At 35.1% G+C, this 5,590-nt stretch overlaps 1 pseudogene; it reads right to left on the reverse strand.

Annotated features, from left to right (window-relative positions):
- Nucleotides 1-718: 718 nt before the first annotated feature.
- Nucleotides 719-1,427, reverse strand: LOC149029883 (heavy metal-associated isoprenylated plant protein 39 pseudogene; annotated as a pseudogene).
- Nucleotides 1,428-5,590: the final 4,163 nt, after the last annotated feature.

Consider the following 5,590-nt stretch of genomic DNA (forward strand, 5'->3'; position numbering starts at 1 on the left):
TAATATTTAGAGGGTGGGGTTAAATTCTTTAAAGAGGTGATCTCTGATGTTGAATTTATAACATGACCATAGAAAATGAGTCGCCACGCAAATTGAAACTGACTAGGAATGTGTTTTTGTCAACCATCCCCATCAAACACAAACTAAGAGGCTTTCCAAGGTGAAAAACTTGACTCAATAAGTTAGTATTCAATAGGAGAACTTTTTATCTCCTGCTTATATCTACTTTCTATTTATTCTTATTCCCTGTAAAAAGTTTTATCTTTAATTCCCTGTCTCTGATATTTCAAAATGGCCAAATTACCCTTATTTAATAAGAATTTTTTGAAAAAACAAGGGAAAACCGACCTAAGGCACATCACCACCGGTGTCCAAAGGGGTTGGGTTTCTCTTGTGTAGCGTTCTATTAGATGTTCTAGATCTTAGTAGAACATTAGGGCACTCTCCAACCCATCCAACGTCTCCCATTCCCACGAATTGAATATTAATATGTGGGGTGATCTTGTGTTAGTACTTGATCAATGCGCCAAAACTAATGAAATAAGTTGAGTCTAACTCCTTAATTAGCTATTCTCATATTAGGTTAGTCCAATCTAAACCCATAAACTAAATTGAACCCAACAAAATACTTAACATGTTGCATACAATATGTACAAAATATACCTTAACACAGAGGAGCTTGCTAGCTAGATGGCTTTGGCTTGATTGGTCCTCCAAATTATAAGATAACACAAGCGTTGGGATAATATTCGTCCTCCTTCTCAACATGGTAACATACTGTTCTATATGGACTGTTATAACCAGCAAGCTCTATTGCTGTCCTAACCAGCTGGGCCATCTCTTCCTTCTTCTTCTTCTTCTTGTCATCTTCTTTCTTGGCTTTTTTCTTCTTAGGATCTTCTGGTGGCCCGACGGAGACTATTTTTGTGTGCCAATATTTCCGCAATTTCCCCACAATATCAACAGGATCCAGTTCTCCTATCACTGTCATTTTCTTCTCATTTAGATCCACTGATATGGAATTAATTCCTACCCATAAGAAGAAAAATAAATAAATAAATAAAAAGAGAGGGAGTGACAGAGAAAACTTGTTATTTTCTGCTTCAGATGAGAGAGAAGTTTCATAAAGCCCACTTGTTGGATACCTGGAACAGAAGAAGCTGCCTTCATGGCCTTCTGTCTTTCGTTGTTTCCGTATAGATCAATTTCCAACACTATTTTCTGCAGCAAATGGTAGCTCAGATCAGAATAAACAATTAGAAATTCAAGGTGGGTAGCCAATAAGCGCAAGAAAGAATCAGATAACGAAAATACTATACTCATCACAGAAGATTCCATGCTTCAACATAGCTAAAATAACGGAGCAATTATACTGAATTTGATCCAGAGTGAGAGAGAGAGAGAGAGAGAGAGAAACTGACCTTCATATTTGTTTTTGAGTATTAATGTTGCAGAGGAAGAGAAACAAAAACTGGGAGAGACTGCAAATTAAGAAGGTGAATCACTTACTCTAGATCGCTGATTGATCTATGTTCAGAATTTATAATCCTAAGACACGAAGAAAGAAGTGATTTTGTTTGGGTTCAAACGCATTCACAGACACATTCTGCACCGTCGGATTAAGATTTCAATTGAGATTTAAATCTTGACTTTTGAAAAACTAACATTTGGGAAAACCTCGACTGAGATGCGCTATCCGAAGGCCTAAAATACCTAAAGCAAAACAACGTTACTATCAACCAAAACGAAAAGCAACTTTCCTCTATAAGTTTCTTTCTCCCTGACCCACATGCCAGCCTGTTGCTAGGGCTGACGTCATCTAATTACATCAGCAGTTGTGACCTCTTTAAAGGAGAAAAAGACTGTTTCACGAAACTTCCCAAATTTAAATAAATAAAATAACAAAGGGAAAGAAGTTGGGGCTTTATGGATTTGTCATGACCTTCTCTTATTCGACATGGGGTAGGTGGATTATCCCCATTCCCCACCCCCCCCCCCCCCCAAAAAAAAAAAAAAAAAAAAAAAAAAAAAAAAAAGAAAAAAGAAAAGGAGGGAAAAAAGATAGATGCCAAGATATGTATGGGAATACTATAGATGACATGCTTGAGGAGTGTTAACTTGCCACCAAGAGAGATGACCTTGGCCTTCCATCCCGCCAATTTTTCCTGTATCTTATCAATTTTAAAGCAAAAATATTCAAGCTTTGGTCTGCCCTTTATGATGGGTGCACCAAGGGCGAAAAAAAAAAAAAGCAGCCGTAGGTGATGATACCTTTCCATCTTTGACTTCTAGCGAATTAATATGCCAAGGAAGGGTCTTGGGTTCTTCATCTGGTGCGTCGAACCCTGTCCTATGGGTTCTTCATCTAGTGCGTCAAACCCTGTCCTAGTTTGCCAACCTAGGCGAAGAAACTTGACCGTGGCAGCTACGGTTTGCATGTATCAAGCCTTTGTGAGTAATGAGAGAATAGAGTACCAGCAAATTGGGTGGGTGAGACTCTCCACCCGTCTAATTCTTGGTTTAGAAGATGAAGTATTAAGGAATGCACTTTTAGCATATAAATATATTCTATTGATGAGCCTTTAACTTTATTCTTATAAATTCAAGGGAAATTTTCAAGGCCATCCCCTAAATTATCCCTTAAAATTAATGCTACCCAATGAAGTTTTCATATTAATCAATCAGACACCTTACAGGATGAAATATATCAAAGACGTTCCTTGCTATTAAGTAATCATAAAAGACATAAGTAAGAATAACATGGAGTTGAAAACTCTATATTCAACTCATATTTTTGTTTCCCTATACAATTGGAGATTTTTTTGTCTCTTCCTTGATCATTAGTCCACGCTTTATTTAGGAGATATGGTTCATGGATAATACTTTAAATTTAAAATATGAGGATAGTATTGAAAATAGATAAATAAAAGTTAACTAAGATTAAGGGTGTTTTTTTTTTTTTTTTTTTTGGTATCAATTTTCATTATCTATTATGCCTACTTAGTACAAGAATTCATTTTTTGTCAAAAATGAAAAATGATTTGGTGACTTTGTAAAGAATAAATTATAGAATGAAAAATAAGTTTAGTATGTTAAAATGAAAAGTTGTTGGAAGATGATAATGAAAATTGAACGAAAAAATTCCTATGAATCAAAATATTAACAATGAATTAATTATAAGAAAAATGCATCAAACAAAAGGCATTATAACTAGAGCAGCCATAATCCATCTAGAAGATCAAATCCAAGTCAAAACTGAAGATTCAAAATCTTAAATTGTCAATTTCTTAGACATTCTCGTAGGAGCGAGTACCGATGCCCTTTACGCTGCTGCAAATGCCGGTGACATCTGTCCATTGTTCACCAAATATTTGTTTAAACAATTGTGAAAGAAAAAGAAGGGTTTAAGTTAAACACATTTGTTTGAACTTTAACAAATTACATACAATGTAGTTAAACGCTAATTATTTAAATATTACTCTGTAACATATTTTAGACACGCCTATTAAATATGAAATAAAATGAAATGGCCAAATACTAGATAATCCATGTATTGAATGTAAATATTTGAGCTAGAATATGATCCTCTATTGAAATAAACTTCCTACATGTTCTTCCTAGGTAGGGCACTTGAAAAACTATCGTACTAGGTTTCATCCAGAGCAAGACTTTCACAATACCATCTCGCCTAGTCCACATGGACACATTGATCATTCACCTTTTATAAAACTATACAATAAGTGGAAGTCAAATAAATTATTAAATACAAAATTAACTAACACTTAATCTTTGTCATGTATAATCCAAATTTATCATTGAATTAAAAAAAATCTTGGTGCATGGATTTGAATCACCATCCCTTGAAACATGTTTGTGTTCCAAGTGCTCTACCAATTGACCTAAAGATCCATAAAGTAGAGTTGTCCAGTAAAGACGCAATAAGACTACAAAGATGCCTTTGTTGCCACAAAAAACTAATGCTACACTTCAAAAGAAAAGGAGGGGGAGGCTTGGGTTTGGGTGTCTTGTATTATGTGGGTCCATGTAATTATGGTTTTGGTTGTATTTGTAATTGAAACAGGGTTTTGGTTAATTACTAGTACTGGGGTAAAACTGTAATTACATTGGGATTATGGTTTTAGGTTTCTCTATAAATAATCTATGTGGGATAACCTATAGGCATCAATCTCTGTAGGAGATTGGGGAATCAATCCCTATAGCGGATTAGGATGGAGGGCAAGCAAAGGGTAGCACTTTGTGGGTGTGAGAGTGGCGTGAGGTTTCCTGGAAATAGTGAAACTCTTTTTCTCTCTGGTGGACGTAAGCATGGTTTTGCCGAATCACGTTAAATTTCCCTTGTGTGCTTTGCTTGTGTTCTTCTCCGTTCATGATTGTGCATCCATTATCCCTAACAGCAACTGCTCTTCAAAATTCAATAAGAAGTTAAACCGAAGATAGAAGCCATGTTTAGTTGGTTCCCAAGGCTATCAGAGCTGTTACCCATCAATTGAAGGCTGCTGCAGTTCCCATGATTTAGTCTTTCTAAGATCTCTCCCCTTCTAGTAGATGTATAAAAATATTTCAGATTATAATGATGGATCAATTATGGTGAAATCTAACCTTTAGGTTTTTAGATATTAACATATCATAATTTAAAATTTTCAATTTGCAATATACTATAGAATAATTCTCTTTCTTATTATTTTTTTGAATAAAATTAATTTGGTACTTACTCTAAAGTCCTCGAGAGAATAATTATTTTATCATTATATTACTTATTACAGCAGCGTACACTTGCGTTGTTATTTTTCACAACTCAATGACACTTTTTCAGAATAACTTTATTGAATATTTCAATACTCTCTATTTGGCTAGAGCAGTCTTTGTCTATGAAGTGTTAAGGAAACTGGACCCAAATGTGGAATACCCGGCAAGGGAGGAATTGCTAACACTTCAATTGAAATTTAGCTAGAAAGTTGTTCATAGAGAAGATTGAAAAAAAATCAAATCTAAGTAGCGGAACAAAGAAGTTGTGGTCTGAACATTTTGGGGAAAATTACAAAAAGATCCTTAGATGTATATAAAGGTACAGTTCTAGACTCACTGCCAGGATTACAAAGTTACACACTTCTGGTGAAATTCACAGTTATCCAACAAGATCTTCAAACCAGATTACAAAATCAAAAAGTTGATTACAAGGGATATTCTCTAGAATTGGAATTGTTGATTGCTCTTGTGTCCATACATCCTCGAGAACTACAGGATCTTGAAACATAGACTGGATATAATGAAAGCCTCAAATGTTAGATTTGTTGTGAGCCTTGTGTAGAGGTGCATCATGAAGATAGAGAAGGTTCTGATCTTTGCCCACAACATTGGACCCAGAAGTCTATTTATTGAAATATTTGAGATGATCTTTGGCTGGCAGGTAGGAGAACAAGTACTTCTGCTTCATGGTGATCCAGAGTTACATGAAGTGCAAGAAATATGGATAAATGTGAAGAATCAGAGGGGCTTTCAAGAGTTATTCTTGCTTCAATCACAACATTCAGAAACACTAGAAGAAGAAAAGTATGGTAAGACGTGTTAT

The sequence above is a fragment of the Hakea prostrata genome, chromosome 1, assembly GCF_041222555.1.
Source record: "Hakea prostrata isolate BN-2017 chromosome 1, UWA_Hpros_2, whole genome shotgun sequence".
Lineage (NCBI taxonomy): Eukaryota > Viridiplantae > Streptophyta > Magnoliopsida > Proteales > Proteaceae > Hakea > Hakea prostrata.